At 50.5% G+C, this 20,084-nt stretch overlaps 1 pseudogene; it reads right to left on the bottom strand.

Moving 5' to 3' along the window:
- Nucleotides 1–15,287: 15,287 nt before the first annotated feature.
- LOC131478319 (catechol O-methyltransferase-like) lies at nucleotides 15,288–19,839 on the bottom strand (annotated as a pseudogene).
- Between the last annotated feature and the right edge of the window lie 245 nt (nucleotides 19,840–20,084).

Genomic DNA, 20,084 nt, shown 5'->3' with positions numbered 1-20,084 from the left:
CTGTTGATTCACACCCCAAGTGGCTGAAACAACTGAGGCTGAGCTGATCTAAAGCCAGGAGTTTCATCTAGGTCTCCAGTGGTGGTGCAGGGTCCCAACGCTTTGGACCCTCCTCAAAGGCTGAGAAAGAAATCTTGTACCTACTACTTCATTCCCCAAATGGCAGCATTTAACAGGGCAAAGTCAGGAACAGAGAACTCCATTCTGGTCTCCCACATGGGCAGCAGGCACCCAAGCCTTTAAACCATCTTAATTTGCTTTTCCTGGGCACATTACCAGGCTGCTGTATAGAAAGTGGAGCAACACTCAAAGCAATATTCCCAGATGTGATGTTGGTGTTGAAGGCAGCAAGTGCACTTGTGCCTTTAAAAATAATGTTGATATGGATATTTTGGGCCAGTTTTGGTGTGAACATGTATTTTCATTTCCCTTGCTGATTTACCTAGCAGTGAAACTGTACAATTTTATGACATGCTTATTTTTTTATTAATTCATTAATTACATTGTATTATGTGACACAGTTTCATAGTTACTTGGATTCTACCCACCCCTCCCGAAAACTTCCCACCATGGTGGATTCCTCCACCTTGTTGCATAACCATAGTTCAAGTTCAGTTGAGAATCCCCCATTGCAAGCATATACCAAACATAGAGTCCAGCATCTTATTGTCCAGTCAAGTTCATCGGCTTCTTAGGTATACCCTCTCTGGTCTGAAAACAGAGCCAGCAGAGTATCATCTCAGTCAATCAAAAGCTCGAACATACCATCAGCTAAAATTTCCATCACCATGGAATTAATTGACATAGTAATGAGTAACCAATATGTTAAGAGTAAATGCAAGTTCTTAACCACCTTCTGTGACCACCTCATTGACATTTCAATTTTGGTTTATACACAACATATAACATACATAACATAATATGTTATACATAACATTTTATCATCTTAAATTAAGACAAGTATGTGGTATTTAACCTTTTGGGATTGGCTCATTTCCCTTAGCATTATGGTTTCCAGTTTGGCCCATTTGGCCACAAAGAACTGCATTTTGTTTTGTTTAATAGCTGAGTAGTATTCCATGGAATAGATGAACCATAACTTTCTTATCCAATCCTCTGTTGATGGGCATTTTGGCTGCTTCCATGTTTTTGCAATTACTGATTGTGCTACTATGAACATAGGAGTGCATGTTGGTTTTTCATAAAACAAGTGTTCTGGATATATTCCTAGGAGTGCTATAGCTGGATCATATGGTATGTTGATTTTGAGTTGTTTGTATGTTCTCCATACAGTCCCACCAGCAGTGGAGTAGGGTTCGCTTTTCCCCACAACCTCGCCAACAAGTGTTGTTGGTGCTTTTATTCATGTGGGCCAGTCTTACTGGCATTAGGTGGTACCTCATTGATGTTTTAATTTGGATTTCCCTTATTGCCAGGGAACTTGAACATTTTTTCATATGTTTATTTACCATTTGGGTTTGTTCTTTTGTGAAGTGTTTGCCCATTTCCCATGCCCACTTCTTGACTGGCTTGTTTATTTTGGTGTTTTGGCTGTTTTGTAGTTCTTTGTATATTCTGGAGATTAGCCCTCTATCGCCTATGTAGTGCGCAAAGAGCTTCTCCCATTCTGTGGCTGCTTTTTTTGCTATATTGATTGTTTTCTTTGCTGTACAGAAGCTTCTTAGTTTGATGAGGTCCCAATTGTTTATTTTGTTCTTGATTTCTACTGCTTTTGGAGTCCTTCTTAGGAAGTAAGGACCACCCCTAGATCTTGCAGAGTATTTCCAACATTTTCTTCCAAAAGTTTAAAGGTTTCTGGATGTAGGTTTAGATCTTTTATCCATTTAGAGGGCAGAGGTTATCAAAAGAGCCTGGTACTGGCACAAAGATAGAGAGGAAGATCAATGGAGCAGAATAGAAACACCAGACGGGAACCCACACAGATACAGCCAAATAATCTTTGACAAAAGGACAAACGATAATCCTGGCAAATGGGAAGGTCTGTTCAATAAATGCTGTTGGGACAACTGGTTGATAGCCTGTAGAAACAAAAAGATAGATCCACATCTCTCGACATGCTTATTTTTAAGAAACTGCCAAAGTGGCTGTAGTATTGAACATTCCTTTCAGCAATATTTAAGGAGTTCTGTGTTTCCACATCATCGTTGACATTAATTGTCTGTCATTACATTGTCACCACAGCAGGTGGGTAAAGGTGTTTCTGTGGCTTATGGTTGCATAAAAATACATTCCTCAAATCCACAAATATAAGCCGAGCACCAGTGTTGAGTGAGGTAGCCATGGAACCAGACTTTCCAACTGGACTGCGACTTTAGAACAGTAAGAGGAATCAGGCCTGTGTAGGATAGGGTGATTGAATGCAGTGAGAATGCAACAATCCAACATTTATTAGTAACAATCTGTTACAATTATTAAGGGATCTTACAGCTTCCAGGACTCTTGGCTTAGCCCACTGTTCACTTCCATTACTCATTGTACAGAGACTGCTGTGACAACCTTGGCTTAGTCTGTCTCCTACATGCATACTGGCTACATATGTTTCCATTTGCTCTTCCAGCATCACTAACTGACCATTTTGTCTTCCTGTAAAACGGAAGGCTACACTTCTTGAGTGTTCTCCCATTTGCAACTAATAATTCCATTCTTGCTGTTCTTAAAAGCTTGATGCTTGCTTGTGTTGCTAAGTCTTTGGGCTTTTGAGCAGAGATTTTATGCTTGCAAAGCTCTTGGTTGGCTGATCATGATTATGTAGTCTCCATCTTCCTTTGTCTATCCCTGTGGTTTGTCTTTTATTATTGAATGTCTACTTCCATTTCCCACCAACAACTTGTAAAATACAAATACGGAGTAGAACTGGCCAATGTGAAGGGATCAGTGAAGAAGCCACAACGGTTGAGCTGTGTTACTGATGCTAATGAAGCATAATGAAGAGCTACATGCAGACACAGACGGTGGTTGGTACCTCAAGGGAGCATTCAGTGAAGAAGAGGATGGTTCCAGGTTTCAAATTTGCCACTGTTGCTGAGACTGATAGTATCGATAGCTTTAAGAGATGCTTATACTTTCTGCAATGCTTCAACACATTTAAATGAATAAAGTATACATTACACTGGAGCTAAATGTCTGGGCTTCATTTCTGTTTTATTTGAGTTTTATGACAATTTCAAGTACTCAGAAAATATGTGCAACCGATTATTGTATGTGCAGTCACTTCCAAATCAAAGCGATATTAAGATTCGCTTTATTAAAGGCTTTGGTTTTATTTGTTTGTTTGCAAAACAATTCTGACACAGGCAACTTTCTTTTGTCTTATGTCCCTCAGCTCAGGTAAATGTTATCTCAAAGTCTCTGTGTATCATTATCATAAGTTTTTACCTTTATAGCAGATAGGAAATTACCAATGCACATTTGTTTGTCATTATATTTGACACAAATAGTGTTTCTAAGTATTTTTAATCATTTATTTGTTTATTAGAAATGCAGGGTTAAAGAGGAAGATTTCCCATCTGTTGGTTCACTACCCAAATGGCTGTAATGGCTGGCTCTAGGTCAAGTCAAAGCCTGGAGCCTGAAACTCTGTCCAGGCTTCCCACACACTTTAGTAAGGAGCTGGAATGGAAGTGGGGCAGCTGGCACCTGAACCAGCACTTTCATGGGAGACCAGCACCACAGATGGTGCTGTAATGAGCCATGCCTTCTTTTTTTTAAGATCTATTTATTTTTATTGCAAAATCAGATATACAGAGAGGAGAAGAAACAAAGAGGAAGATCTTCCATCCCATGATTCACTCCCCAAGTGACCGCAATGGTCAGTGCTATGCCAATCCTCTGAAGCCAGGAGCCAGGAATTTCCTCCAGGTCTCCCACGTGAGTGCAGGGTCCCAAGGCTTTGTGCCATCCTCAACTGCTTTCCCAGGCCACAAGCAGGGAGCTGGATGGGAAGTGAAGCAGGGCCGCCGGGATTGGAACCAGTTTCCATATGGGATTCCAGCACGTGCAAGGTGAGGACTTAACCACTACACCATTGCACTGGGCCCGACAACTTAATAATTGTAATTCTTGAGATTTGCCCATAATAAAGCTATGCGCACTCCAAGTATTTCAACTTTTAGTATGAGTGTTGCCCCCCTGAAGTAATACAACACAGCTGCTATTTCTATTATATTATGTAATTATTTAATCAAAGTGATCATTGATACATTAAACATCGGTGTACATGTGTCCTTGTTCATTTAGGAATAAGTGGGTTTTCTTTAGGGGAGGAGGGATGGTGGGGAACGATGGATACCTAGACTTGAAATTGCTGTCTTGCCTTTCCTTCATCTTGCCTGTATTTTGCCACATTGCTCTCAGAAGTGCTATCTGATTACTTTCAGTACTGTTTAACTGTCGGGGTCTTCCGTCCCGCAGAAGAAATCACCCAACACTCCAGGCTCTGTTTCTTGAGGAACTTTATTCTTCCAACCAGTCCGTTTCCCAGCCAGTCGACTCGACTTCTCCCTTTTCCTCCCGTATGTCTCTGCTTCATTCCCCAACCTCCTCGTCACCCCTAGTCTTCTGTCCGTCCGTTGGTCCGTCCCAGTCGTACTCTGTCCTCCGTCTCAGTCCGTCCGTCCGTCTCCGTCTCCGTCTTCCTGTCCTGGCCCGCTTCTTCCTGAAACCCCCACCGCTAAATACAATCCTAGTCCAATCAGCTTAAAGGTCACCGATGCACGCGGCAGGCACACCAATCATGGCTCTGATCACGCGTAGCACACGTGCTAAGCATGCAGCTACGGGCAAATCAGAAGGCACTTCCTGAAACCTGTGTACCGCCAAGCTTCGGAGGGAGGAGAGGTCTCAGCGCCATCTTAGGGCACACGTGCAGTGCTCCCGACATCTCCCCCTTTTTGTTTTAATAAGCAAAGGACCGTGCCTGTCTTAGGTATTCTGAGCTAGGGCTCTCCTTACCCGTCATGGGCTAACCGCGTGGCTGTGAACGCAACGCCTGTCTTAGGTTGGTAAAGCCTTATCAGATACTTACCCGTCTTTGACTACCGGTCCAGCATGTTCAGCCATACTTCCTGGGATTCTCTGTTGAGAAGCACTAGCACTGCCCGAACAAGCAATTACTGCTGATGTAGTTGGTGTCCTGAGTAAATTAGGAGCATGTGGGTACCCAGGTCAATAATAACCAACAATAAACTAAGACCTGCTAGGCCTGCCCACTGGCGTGCAAACAATAAACCCTGAAAAACCCAACCGGTCCAAAACCGTAAAAACAATAAACATAAATGGGGATTTCACACATACATAAGCAGGATCATGAATAACATTGGCACTACAATTAACTGATACACCCTATTCCCAAACTCCCAAAGCATTACTGCTATAGATTCAGTTTCTTATCACAACCTTATCAATAAATGCAAAAGCTGATATAGCAGAGCATCCACCCGTACTGGTGTGCATGTTTTTATGGTTGACTGTTTACTTGGGATACTGTCTTTCTAAATCTATTTATATATATATATATATATATATATATATATATATATATATATATATATGATATATAATAATAATCATATGTAATTTATATTAATATATAATGATATATCTAAATATATATAATTATATATAAATATATAACCATATAAAATAAATATATATTTATATATATAAATTGGCATAGAATAGCAATTCATTAAAAGTTAAGTGAATTGATTAATATTTTATCAATTTCATCTTAAAGCTGTGATATAAAAAAACCAGATATATAGGGTGTGATGGCTATTTGTGTGTGTGTGTGTGTGTGTGTATGTGTGTTGTTCAAATGAAGAAACTAAGGCACAGACCAACTGCCTATTTTGGGTCACACACCCTGATGGTAAATAATAAAATTTCTTGTTTCTTGGCTTGCGTGAACTTATTTCAAGGTGTACTTAAACATTTACAGTTCTCATAGAAGATGCAGGTTCTTGGTAGTGAGAATCTTTTTAAAACATTGTATTTATTTTTATTGAAAAGTCAAATTTACAGAGAGGAGGAGAGAAAGATCTTGCATATGTTAATTCACTCCAAAATGCCCACAAAGGCCAGATCTTAGCCCACCTGAAGCCATTACAGGTCTCTCATGTGGGTGCAAGGTCTTAAGGCTTTGGGCTGTCATGGACCACTTTCTCAGCCCACAAGCAGTAAGCTGCATGGGAAGCAGAGCAGCCAGGACATAAATCAGCACCTGAATAAGAAATCAGGGCATGCATGGTGTGTACTTTAGCCAATAGGCTACCACACTGGGCCTAGTAATGAGAATTTTACGAAATTAGTCTCCCAACCCTTGCATGTTTATGAAATAGCAGTGTATGCTCTACATTCTGAAATTCAGATACAGGTTGCTAGACTAACAGCTGAGCCTTTCATTCTCATGCAGTTGGAAACACTTAGTGCTTGGCGTGTAGACAAGATGCAATTTTATGTATGTGGAATCAATGACTGAACCCTTTCCATTCTGGAATCTTTTACTCTGTGTAAAGAAGTATGGGCATTAAACAGTTAACAACAAGAACAATAACAACAACAACAACAAAACAGGAAAGGCAGGAAGAATAGGTGACTCCCAAAGCCTGCCTTCTGCCAAGCCAGCAGGCCACATGCTTGAAACCCAGGTGTAAGAGTTCTTAAATAGTAGAAGCAATCCTTAAGACTTCAGACCATGGAATATATCTAATTTCCTTGGGTGCTGGTCAACAAAAGTAATATACTCAGATAATACTTCAAAAGGGTTTACAAAGATGGAAATTTTAAGTGTATTTTGCATTTTATTTATTTTTTAAAGATTTACTTTCATTGGACAATCAGATATACGGAGAGGAGGAGAGACAGAGAGGAGGAGAGACAGAGAGGAAGATCTTCCATCTGCTGATTCACTCTGCAAGTGACTGCATTAGTTGGAGCTGAGCCAAACTGAAGCCAGGAGCCCAGAGCCTCTTCTGGGACTCCCACACAGGTACAAAGTCACAAAGCTATGAGCCATCCTCTACTGCTTTTCCAGGCCACAAGCAGGGAGCTGGATGGGAAGCGGGACTGCCAATGGGACTAGACTTGGCACCAATATGGAATACTGGAGGTGAGGACTTTAGCCACTATGCTATTGCACCCGGCCCTCTTTGCATTTTAAATGCATGCATATGAGGAGGTCTTCAATAATCTATGCAAAATGAATAGTATGACAAACTGCATGGTTTGCAATTTTTTCCCCAAAAAAGGCCTTTGTTTAAAATATGGTTTACATGTTTTGAATTTTTTAAGTTTACTTTGCAACTTGAAAAACAGAGGGAGGGATAAAGAAAGGGTTCTTCTATATGCTGGTCTACAGCACACATGGCTGCAATGGCTGAAACAGGGCTGGTCCAACACAGATTCAGCAGCTTCTTCTGTGTCTTCCACAGGGGTGCAGGGGCCCAAGCTCTTGACCTTTCTCCACTGCTTTCTCAGACATATCAGCAGAAAGTTACATCAGATGGAGAACATACAGGACTTGAGCCAGTGTTCATATGGGAAGCGGATGCTACAAGAGGCCAGCAGCTTTAGGTGGTGTGCTACAATGCCTTCCCCTGGATGCACAAATAACAAATAGGAAGAAAAAAGATTTAATGCAAATTAGGCCACAAGCAAATACTCCATTGATATCATCGCATTAACCCTGTCCATAACCATTTGAAGTATTTGATGGTATTCCTAATTTACAGACAAAGAAATGAAATTGCCTACTAAATTAGATCATTTACATAGCTGGTACAGTATTAGAACTGGGAATTAAAACTTCAGTGTACTGTACTGAAATCTTTGTACCTCCCCTTGTCTAGTTTATCTCTGGAGCAGATGGAAAAGAATACATCATTTGTTTTGCACATGCAGAGGTTTAAAAAAGATTGGGCTCATGAGAGTAAGCATGCTAAGTCCTTTCTGGCTTCTGAGAGAAACCCTATAGCAGCAGTGTCCATGTTAAGTTCTTGTCTCTTGTCTCCACCCCAACCAGGTTAAGAAGCTTGATTTGCTTACATTTTGTTAAGTTCAGACCCTGGAGTGTTTAGCTCTTTGAGTGCAGTTTTCTTCACTGAGGGTGTGGAGCCTGATGACTGCCTGGACTGCAGTGTATTATAACATCAGATACTTTGATGATTAAGTGATTTGCCGTAATTTGAGATTCTCTCCCATATGACTTCCTTTTGCTTCTTGCTGTGGCTTATAATGGCCAGACGTTGGTGCTGCAGCTTTGCAATCAACCTTAAGGAATTGTCTTAGAGAAACACACCAACTGTGGCTGTGAGGCTGCTGGAGCACTGGTGAAGGTGCAGAAGAGATTGCATAGAAGCTGTTATTTTGGAACTTCCATTAAAGCCTCTAGTAACAGTGGGTAGTACTGTGCCAGTGCAAGAAGGGCCAACACAGAGCCTGATGGGTCGCTTGGTGCTGTCTAGTCTGGATCTTACTGATAGCACATCTACCACAGGGAAAAAAATGCATATAACTGCTCCATCATTCCATTCCAAGGCCTTTGGGTCAAAGTGTTTTCTTATCTGTCAGACTCTGTAGTATATCTAGCATATATATGAAAGATCTCTTTCTCAGATATACAAAGAGGAAAAGAAACAGAGAAAAAGATCTTCCATCTACTGGTTCACTCCCCAGATGGTCACAATGGCTAGAGGTGAGCTGATATGAAGCCAAGAACCAATTTTTATTAGAAAGTGATATATACAGAGAGGAAGAGAGACAGAGAAAAATATCTTCCATACACTGGTTCACTCCCAAAGCAGTCACAAAGGCAAGAAGTGAGCCAATCTGAAGCCAAGAGCCAGGAGCTTGTTCTGGGTCTCCAATGTGGGTGCAGGACCCCAAGACTTTGTACCATTCTTGACTGCTTTTCCAGGTCACAAGCACAGAGCTGGATGGGAAGTAGAGCAGCTGTGGCATTAATCGGTGCCCATAGGGGATCCCGGTGCATGCATGCTCAAGGCTTTAGCCACTAGGTGACCATTCTCAGCCCTAAACCATAAATATTGACAAAAAAAGAAAATGATTTGAGACAGCACACAAACAAATTGTCCACTATGAGTTAGAATCAGAGAGTACCCTGAATGTGTTGGGGGAAAGCTCAACTCCATGTGACCTCCCACATGGAGACCAGGAAATTTTACACCAGCAGTTTTCAGTTTCCCTTAGAAATGCCTGGAGGAAGACACGGTGGTGGCTGTGCTCAACACCATCCACAAGAATGTGTCCAACAGCCTGGACAATGGTCGATCTTTCCTGCAGGCACGAGGTGTGCCCTCTGTGCTGGCAGGTGTGCAGGGCGGGGTGGGGCTAGCTGACAGGTGGGCAAGACTCAGGCAGATTAGCAGGTGGATGGGATTTGTGGCGGGGCCTGGTGAGGGAGGCATGGCTAGTGGTCACTGACCCCACGCCAGGCTCCCCCCGGCAGCCAGTTGGTGTGCCAGGCGAAGGTGGCTTCGCACGTGCTATAGACCCTGTGGAGCTACAAGGAGCTGTGTGGGGCCCTGCATAGGGACGGCTGGACCAAGGCGCGCTTCCAAGTATGGGTTGCCCTCCCCTCTGCCGTCTCAAGTCCCAGCATCAGAAAAGGGTGCTGCAAGCTCACCCCCCGTGTGGTCTCCACTCTGTGCTTTCTCGGTCTGCAGCAGCAGCCAGCAAGGTGCCTAAAGGAGCACAGAGCCCTGGGGTTTCAATGACAGCACACTGCCATTGGTGGTCAAAGGCCTGGGTGCATGAGGCTGACAGGTGGTGAGGTGATGGAGAAGAAAGACCCTGCGTGGGCTGGGGGCCTGGATCACTGCTCCCTGGGGATTCTTGGTCACGTGCCGCCTTGCGAGGGTGCCACTGCAGGGGTGAGGGTGGGGCACTGCTGACGGCAGGGGTGCCAAGAAGTGGGCAGCAAAGGGTGTCCAGCCGAGCTTGGCAGCCCACAGCTCACGCCTGCCCTTACCCTTGCAAAGAGCGAGAAGGCAGGTAGCTGCGAAGTGATTCCTCTGGACACACTAGGCCCACTGGGTGAGTGCAGGTGCTGTGGGGCTTGTGGGAAGAAGGGTGGGCAGGTGGGAGGGGTTGTGGAATGGAGGGCAGGCACATGGGAGGTCCTAGGCTGATGCTGGGAAGGCCTGTTGGCTGGACGATCGATGCCCAGTCACAGCTCTACCCCATTTAGTGGTCGGTGGGAGTGTCGACAGCAGGTGCTGGCATGCTCCTACAGTGCCCCTCCTTAGTCCTCTCCTCTGCTGTCCCCAGATGGCTGCTACACCACTTGTACCACAGGGAACACAGGGCCTGGGGTACTGACCCCATGGGGTTGACCTACCAAAAAAGTCATTGAAAGTAAGTAGTGATTGGCTGCCAGGGAAGGGGTGGGAGCACCCTTCCCTCCTCAAGAGCATCCAGTTGCAGTCCTGAAGTCCTGAGCCCTGGGCCATTGGGGGCCAGGGAGCACAGTTGATCTGTCCACCCTTGCTGGGAAGGAGAGCAGGGTCTGGGAATGAGGGAGTCTAGCCAGCTGCCTACACCTTTCTTTGCATATGTGTGCTAGGTGAGGCCCACCACCTGCCCCCTGACAGTTCTCCTGGCTACACGCACAGGCAATTGCACCCGCCAGCTCCAGCCAGCTTAGCTCCTCCTTCGCACTGTGGCAGCGGACCCATCCTCAGGCCCATCCCCCAGTCTCCCTCCACTAACCTAACTGCTGTGTTCTGCCTCTTAACCCTGCTGTGCTCCTGCCTGCCCACTCACCCACCCAAGGCACCTGTGTGCATGTGCTGCAGTCTGATCCCTGCAGGAAGGCTCCTCCCCTCCGGGTCAGGCTTGTGGACTCTGTGGGGGACACTAAGCCTCAGCCTGTTGACTCCTGGGTCTAGCTTGCATGCCTGGTATGTTGTTCTCTGCCCTTGCAGTTTGTCCCACTTGCCCCTTCCTCCTCTGGCTGGGAGCTTCTCAAAATAATTGCTGCTGGCTGCTCTCCCTGTGAGCCCCCGGCAGCACCACTCCTCACTCACCCACACACACAAATTTGGCTCAGGGAAGGCCACACCTGGGGGCTAAGGGCGTAGACCAAGCTGGGAGGGTTCCCCATACACCTGCCAGCTCTGGGCCTCAGGCCCCTGAGGGTCAACCCATACCACCCCTGGACCAAGCTGCATCCATCCGGTGTCTCCATTGGTCCCTGGAAGCCAAGCTTGCTTGCCCGATGTCATGCCCTGTCCCTCTCCCAGCCCTGCACACACCTGCAGCTAAAATGCCCTCCTCCCTCTGCCTCTCCCTCCATAGGGCCTGGGACCAACCATGGGTTCCTAGGGAATAGATCTCAAGCAACTGGGCCGACGTGAGCAACACCAGCCATGGAGCTTGGAGCCTCCTGGCATCAGGGAGACACCCCCTCCTGCCACGCCACGTCCCTGCTTCCCTGCATCTCCTGCCCACCCAACTCCCTGACCTGGTGCTGGGTTCCAAGGAACCACAAGGAAGGGAGCAGGAGAACAGGCCACCTCAGGAAGGCGGGCCAGGTGGGGCGCAGAAAGGGGCACAAAAGGCTTGTTGGGGACCAGCAGAAGAGCTGCCCAATGTGTGTGTGCGTGTGTGTGCGTGTGTGTTTGCACACATGCGTGCCTGTGCTTGCATGTGCTTGCATGCCCAGGGCAAGAGGGGCAAACTGGACTGGCGTGGGGGCAGAGACAGGTAGAGGCCAGGGCTCAGGGAGAGGAGCTGAACTCCGAGGGGCTGCCCTGGTGGGGGCCGAGACTGCAGGGAAGCCAGACCAAGGGGGCAGGTCTGGCTGGGTTATTCCCTGCCCAGCCTGTGGAGTGCGCCCAGTGGTGTGGTGTGGTGTGGGGGAGCCTTCCTGCCACCCAGGTGCCCGCCTCCCCGGAACCTCAAGGAGTGCCTTCCGGAGCTGACTTTGGGGTGGGGGCAGGGATTGCTGCTGTTAGGTGCCTGCTGTTTATGACTTTGGAAACAGAAGAAATATTATAACACTGAAGATGAGCATTTAAATGAAACCAACATTAAGACTATTGGTACACATCTACATTTTTGTAAGAAAATACAAAAAGTTTAAAAAGAAACACCAACAGAGCAGCTTCAGCCTTCTGTCTCTTGTGGGCAACTCACTCCTGTCTGGGCTCTGAAGGCTGGGTAGTGGATGAGATGGCCACACCCACACGCAGGACTGCACCTGCTGTGCCCCACACTTATCCACACTGGGGTCGGTAGCTGTGGCCTCAATCCAAGACTTGGTGTAGCCACAGGTAGACCCAGCTTGGACAGGGTTACTCTCTGGGTCCAGTCTGGAAACTGAGTCCCTGTTAAGACTTTGGGGCACCTCAGAGGTGGCTGACCAGGTGTGTGACAGGTAGGTAATGGGCTCTGGAAGACCTGGCAGACAAGGTGGGTTTGAGGGGTCAGAGGAGTTTGGTCACCTACCAGCTGGGCCTCCAGGTAAGGAGGAACCTGGTAGGGGGCTGGCCATGAAGGCTGCTTACTGCCTGCCTCGCTTGGGTTTCCTGGGTGGACAGTTGTGCCTAGTGGTGGTGGAGGAGGAAGGGGCTTCAGGTTCCCCTGATCAGGCCACTAGCAATACCCAGGTTCAGGTGCGCTGACCAGCAGGGGCCAGCCAAGGGCCCACCCGGAATATCCAGCACCCAGAAAGAGGCAGCAAAGCGGGTGGGATTGCAGCAAGGGAGTCCAAGAAGAATGGGACTGAGCTGCCATCCTCTACTGAAATATTAGATTTTTCATTTCCACAGTATGCAGTTCGTATCCAAGGTGATTCCTGCTGCCTGGACTGAGTAAAGAGTTAGAGCTCATTATGTCAGAGGTGCAGACAGGGCTGGAAAGTGGAGCTGTGGCTGAGGCACTCTGTTGCCACAAGCTGGCGAGAAGCTGGAGGACTTGGGGTCAAGGCATGGTTGCTAGGTGCCCAAAGCTATAGCACAGGGAGGCAGCTGTGGCCAGGGCCCAGGCTCTAAGGCTGTGCCTGGCACTTGAAGGCAGATACTCCAGGAAGCAGCAGCTGAAGCAGGGTTGGCAGGGGCCAGCTTGGTGGAGGGACCTAGGGCAGGGTGCATAGTTGAGGTCATGCTGGACCAACTGGGCCCACATAGATGGCCTTCTCCATCCCATCCACTACCTGGATGTGTTGCAACATGGAACTGTAGTGGGTGCACTGGAAGCTGCTGCTTCTATGCTTGTGTACCAGGAAGTCTGGGTTTCCCAGGCAGATGACATTGTTGCTCAACAGCACCATCCCCTTCCGCAACAGGCCCCACTGCTGCAGGAGACAGGGAGAGATGACCCTTGGGGTAGAGTAGGGTCAGGCATGCCCACATGGGAACCCCAGGTGGAGTTCATGGTTCTTCGCTTCAGCCAGGTTCAGCCTTGGCTGTTGGGGGTCATTTGGAGAGTGAACCAGAGAATGGAAGATTTTTTTCTGTCTCCCTCTTTTTGTATCCTGCTTTCTAAATAGTAAAACAGGAAGTTAAGAACTAGGGGCTGGTGTTGGAGCATAGCATGGGAAGCCCCTGCCTGGGATGCTGCCACCCCACTTGGGCACTGGCTGCTCCACTTCTGATTAGACTCCCTGTAAATGATCCTGGGAAAGCAGTGGAGAATGGTCTAAGAACTAGGGCACCTGCAGCCACGTGGGGCACCTGGATGGTGTTCCAGTCATGGCTGGGCTCACCCTCCAGGGGCAGTGTGTCCGACAGGTAGCGCTCCTTCCAGTGGTCCAGGAACACCATATCCAGGGTGTCCACGTCATGCTGCTGCTTCAGCTGAGGAAGGAGGTCCTGGGATGCTCCCAGCAGCATGGTGACTTGTAACAGCAGCTGTTGATGCCTCCTTGGGCAACAACTGGGCACAGCTGCAGCCTTTTCCTCCCTGGGTACCAGCTGGACACGGCTGCAGCCCATCCTCCCCACCCCAAATCCAGGCAAGCCTCCCCACTCTCCCGCTCTTGGGAAGGGACCCTAAGTCTGACCCATGTGGGTCAGAGAAGCTGCACCTTGTCCTGCAGGCCCGGCAAAGTCCAGCATCTGCTGGGTGATGGCTGCAAAGTCAGGGTTGATCTCCATGGTGAACAGTCCCCCACCTGGGGGCGTCAGGTGGGCCATGTGCGTGGCTGAGTAGCCACAGTAGCCCCAGCTCCAGCAGCATGGAGGAGCAGTACTCCCACATCACTGCATTCGCAATCTCTCCTGCAAGGGGCAGAGGTAGCAGAGGGTGGCTTGAAGGCAGGTGGGGGTGGCGGGTGCCTGACCCAGCTCCCTCTCTCTCCCTCCAGTGGGATCTGCTGCCTACCTCCCCCAACTCCCAGCTCACAGGCCCCTGGTTCCATTGTGCACCTTATCCCTGCGTCCTACCATGTTGTCTCTCCAACCCTGGAAGCTACATATGGTGCCCCCTCAAGGGGGTGTGGGATGACCAGCAGGGGTTGCCCCATCCCCTCCCCTGGGTTCTGCAGCTAAGACGCCTGTGTCCACCCTGGAGTTCAAGGCCAACAGGACAGCCAGGGAGAATCTGCCAAGCTGGTCCCATGACTCATGCCCAGAGGTCAGAAGGAGCCACACCCACCACCCACCACCCACCTAGTACAGGAGCTCCTGAACCCAGGGTGCTGAGAAGCCCCAGAGGCTGATGTTGGTGGACACCATGGTGGCCCGTGTTTCCCCTGGGCAGACATGCACTGTCCACTTTATCCGTGTGGACAGTGGTGTGGGTGCAGGCTGGGGCACAGGAGGCCAGTCTGCTGGCTGCACAACCTTTGTCCAGGGAGAGGGCTCTGGCCCTGCAGCTGGGCCCACGGAGCTCCAGACCATTCCCTCGCCCTGGCCTGGGTACAGCCACAACCTCAGAGACAAGGTGAAAACAGGTTTCCCCAGGCCTGGCCCGAGGACGCCACCCCTCCCCAGTGACCACTCCCGTGGCCTCTGTCTGCCACCACTCTCACCTTTTATTTTGCCCACAATCATGGTTCGCTCCTGCGAGCAGAAGGCGTCGATGGTCCCCACGCTGAACGTGCTGCTGCACATGGCGCAGGATGTGGATCTCCTTGCTGTCATCCACGCTGTTGGAAGCAAGTGCACACAGACAGCAAGGCTGAGTGCTGCTGGTGGGCACCAGCGGCTGGCACCGCCCACAGGGGGCGGGACCTGGGCTTGAGCCTAGCAGGTTGGGCAGAACGAAGTGTGGGTGTGGCAGAGTTTGGGTGGTCATGGGCGTGGCTAAAAGGGGGTGTGGTGGGGAATGATGGACTGTGGGGCACACAGGATGGAAAAGGGCCTGGAATGGTAGAGGTTGGTACGGGGCGGGGCAGGGCGGAAAGGGCCTTGGCGCAGACGCTGTTGCTTTTCTGAGTGGCGGAGGTCGGGAGGGGCGGGGTTAGGGAAAGGGGCGTGGCGGGGATTTATGGACCTGTGGTGTGGACAGGGTGGGACAGGGCGTGGTGTGGCAGGGCTCGGGAGGGGCGTGGCTAGGGCCTGGGTCAGAGGCAGGGCTCCCTGCTCTTTCTCCACCACTCAAGGGCAGCAATGGCCGCCCCGCGATGCACGGGGCTGGGCTGGCCTGGGACCTTTGAGGCCGGAAACCTGCCCCAGCTAGGCTCCCTGGGCCTCCCCTAAGGGGAAAGGCGTGGAAGCCGGCTCTCCCCTGCACAGGCCCGGCTCCGGAGTTGAGGAAGGACCCGGCCGAGGGGAGCGCCCCCGGTGCCAAGGCCGGAGCCCCTCCTGGACCTCCAGAGGCACCTGAGGCCTTGGGGACTCGGAATGAGCTTCCACCCGTGTCCTTCACACACCGCCGCCACCATGCGCCCTGCAGGGGACTTTGGACAGATGGGAAGAAGTTTGTTTTGGCGTGGGTTGGTTTATCTGAATGAGCGTTCCTGGTAAACTTCCTGTGTGGATTTGCAGGAAACTCACACAAATCATTGTCTCTAAATTCCGTTTCCTGCCATGCCCAAGATGGGCTCGGACCACTTGCCTGGACAGCACAGTTGTGGGGGCGGTTTCTCTCTCCCATCCCCATGGTGAGGTCCCGCGAGGGGTGAAGGTCTGCCCAGCCGTGGTATTCCAGGGTGGGCTTGTGGGGTAGGCAGAGTGGGCTGAGCCCAGCAGGGTCGAGTGCCCAAGGCTGAGTCCCCGAGGTGGCAGGGGACAGGCTTGTAAGCAGAGCCAGGCCTCCGCCAGCCAGGCCAGCACCTTACACCTCGCATCAGATCCACCAGCCACAATCAGCCCCTTACCTTCCTAAAGTGCCCAGGGCCACAGGGTACAGAACAGAGCTGGACAGGGGACAGAGCTGCACCAGGCATGTACCAGCTGTGGATCCCGGACATGGCCCAAGCACCCACCTCAGACCACCAGGCAGGGAAGACTGGGACACCTGATTCCTACTCTATACCAGTCCCATCCCCTCCTGTGGCCAAGGCTACTGTCCCATGGTGGCCAGCATGGCGGCCCCACACCCTGGATGGGGCTAGTGGGATCATCGCCTGTCCCTCCTCACCTGAATTGCCAGGTTGAGGGACAGGCAATGCCCAGGTCAGGCTGAGAGGTGGGGATGTTTTTGCTCCACAGGTTGACTGGCCCTCAGTGGTACATTTGAGAATAGTTACAATGCGAAAGGATAAATTTTGTCTATTTTACAATTTTAAAAAATGCAGTAGAATAAAATAATAATAAAAATAATAATAATAAAAACCAACAAACCCTTTTACTGGACCTCCCAGTTCCAACAAGAATAAGGATAAGGAACAGGCAGTTCCTATGAGCACTCGGGGCCCATGCAAACAAAGGCTCCCCCAGGACTCTGGAACTTGGGTCATTTCTGGCTGGCCAGTGAGCTCGATGGGGGAGTGTGCCCCTTGGGGAAAGAACACCTGTCCACTGTAGCTCCTCCTTGCTAAGGGCCCTCCCGCAGTCTGGGCATAGAGAGGTCAGCAGGAGCCCAGCAGGTTCACGGCCCTGGGTGGGGCAGGCTCTTGGTCAGCTGCCATCCCCTGGATGGCTGGGGAGAAGGTGGAGTCTGTGTCAGCTTCCTCTTCCGGAAGCAAAGCAGGTGGAGCAAACTGCTCCTGTGTCCAGTGAGACTGGGTATGGCCCTTTGTCCGCTCTTGTAGGCTCATGCCAGGAGGAAGGGCAGGTAGGCTGGATCACTGGGCAGGCAGCGGGCCCCATGGGTCTAGCAGGTGCCTCCAGGCAAGCGTCAGGAGGAGCGGGCCTGAGCAGGGCTCTTGGGGTGCTCAGGATCAGCTGGGTCGCCCCACAGGGGAAGCCAACCAAGGGTCTACCTGCGGCAACCACCCCTATCGCAGGCAGCCAGGCAGGGGCAGGTTTGCAGCATGGGGAGGCTCAGAGACCGAGAATGGACTGAGCTGTCACCCTCTATTGAAATGTCAGATCTTTAATTTCCCTGGTATGCAGTTGTGTCCAAGGTGCTTAGAGCTTCCCAGACAGTCAAGGGGTTAGAATCCACTCTGTCAGAAGGGCAGAGAGGCTGGGCTGGGAAGTGGAGCTGTGGCTGAGGCACTTTGCTGCCACCTGCTGGCACGAACCTGGAGGACAGCTTGAGGACAAGGCCAGGACATTTGCAGGTGCAGCTCCTGTGTCTCAGGAGCCCAGAGTCCAGATGGGAGCACCACTGGCTGGGCCCACGCATGATCCTGCTGGCATCCCTTTGTTCACGCCACAGCTGTCCTGTACCACAGCACAGGGAGCATGTGTGGCCAGGACTTTCAGGCACTAAGTATGCCTGGCACTTAAAAACAAGTACCCAGGTAGCAGCAACAGAAGCGGGGTTGGCAGGGACCAACTTGGCAGATGGAATCAGGGAAGAGTGCATGACTGAGGTCACACCAGGGCACCTGGGCCCACACGATAGCCTTCTCCAGCCCATCCACCACTGACATGTACTCCAGGAATGAGCTGTAGTGGGTGCACTCGAAGCTGCTGCTGCCAAGCACACGTGCCAGGAAGTATGGGCTCTCCGGGAAGATAACATTATCAGGCAGCAGCACTGTCTCCTTTTGCAACAGGCCACACTGCTGTGGGGGACAGAGAGATGGTCCCCGGGTGTGGGAGGGGGCAGTCAGGGATGCCCTGCTAACCTGCCCCAAACCAGAAGTACTACTCCCACCCTTCCTCAATCCCTTGCCAGGGTTTGGGTCTGAGGACAAGAGCTTTCTGCCCCACAGGCTCCTGGTTCCTTTCCCAGCCATGCACACAGCAGGCGCTCAATAAATACTGGCTGGATGAAAGCCAGGGTCAGCCTCAAGTGTGTGGGTTGGGTGGCGGGGTGGGATGGACATCAGGGCAGCCCAGGGAATGCGGAAGGGAATTTGGGAGTGTGGAAATTTCCCTGACACAGCCATCAGAAAGAAGCTGTGTTGAAAATAAAGCTGTCTTGGGTGGGCATTTGGCATAGCAGTAGGGACTTCTGTGTGCCACGTGGGAGTATCTGGGTTCAATGTGCACCTATGTGGCTTCTGACCCCCAGCTACCGCCTAATGTACACCTTGGGAGGCAGCAGGTGCTGCAGCCACCTGCTGGGTGCCTACCACCCACTTGGGAGCCCTGGATCTACCAGCCTGGCCCCAGCCCTTACAGGCACTTCGGGAATGAACCAGTGGATTGCACCTAGCCAGCTCTCTCTGCCTTTGGAACACATTTATTTATTTTCAAAAGATTTATTTATAGTTACAGAGAGAGAGAGGCAGAGGAAGAGAGATCCTCCATCTCTTGGTTTATTCCCCAAATTGCTACAATGCTCAGAGCTGGGCTGGTCTCAAGTTGGGAGCCAGGAGTTTGCTCTGGGTCTCCCATGTGGGTACAGGGTCCAAAGGCATTGCTTTCCCAGGCCACAAGCAGGGAGCTGGATGAGAAGTGGAGCAGCTGGGACATGAGCTGGGGCCAAATGGGATGCCTGTGCCACAGGCAGAGGAATAGCTTGCTATGCCACTACACCAGCCCTTAAACAGATTTGTTGTTGCTGTTTTTAAAAAGCAATCTCAACTCCAAAACAGAATCAAACATGCAGCCCTGAGCATCTCCGGTCTCAGGCAGGAGGGGTCCCTAGTGATGATGCTGGCATTAGTCGCTGTGCAGCCAGTTCCCGGTGTCTCCGGCTTGCTAGTGGGAGAAAATGCAGGGGCCCCTGTGCAACTGTGCAAAATACATATTCCTGGGAGGTCAGGCCATCAAGCATGCTCATGAATGCAAACAGAAAGTGGCATCACGCAAAGCCAAAAATATGGAATGTCTCAGGAAAGCAGTTGGACCTCCTGGCTTCAGTCTGACTCAGCCTTGGCCGATGCAGCCATTCATGGATACAGCAAGAAATGGAAGATCTCTCTCTTGCTCCCAGCATGTAGCAGCTAGGCCCTGGCAGAGAAAGAGTGTTCTGTAGCTGCATACCTACATGTCCTCTCCCAATCCCTACCCCACCCACCTGTCCAACAGCAGGTCAGGTCAGTGGTGCTCACCCCACTACCTGGCACCTCTCCCCCCCGGACCCTTCCTCTCATCTACCTGCCCTGACATCAGGCAGCACCTCTGTCACAGCTCCCTGTAGGAGCTCCAGGGCCAGTCGACATGCATGGGTCTCAGTGGCCCCTGTGCCAGCAGCCAGCAAGGCCACCTTGGCTGAGCTCACCGCCAGGAGCAGCATGTCCAGCATGTAGCGCTGCTTTCAGTGGTCCAGGAACACCATGTCCAGGGTGTCCACATCATGCTGCTGCTTCACCTGAAGGAGCAGGACCTGGGATGCTCGTCCTGTATGCATCCTCCTGGAATGCAAAGTGACCTGTAATAACAGCGGCTGTTTGTGCCTCCTTGGGCAACAACTGGGCACAGCTGCAGCCCTTTCCTCCCTGGGCAGCAACTGAACACAGCTGCAGTCCATCCTCCCTGTGCCCCCACTCTCCCTGCTCCAGGCCAGCCTCCCTACTCTCCCACTGGTGGGAACAGCGCCTCAGTGTGCTGTACCACCTCTAGGTGGGTGGAGTAAAGAGGGGGTGGGACTAGGGG

Source organism: Ochotona princeps, chromosome 29 (assembly GCF_030435755.1).
Source record: "Ochotona princeps isolate mOchPri1 chromosome 29, mOchPri1.hap1, whole genome shotgun sequence".
Classification (NCBI taxonomy): Eukaryota; Metazoa; Chordata; class Mammalia; order Lagomorpha; family Ochotonidae; genus Ochotona; species Ochotona princeps.
This window is presented reverse-complemented; position numbering and strand designations above follow the sequence as displayed.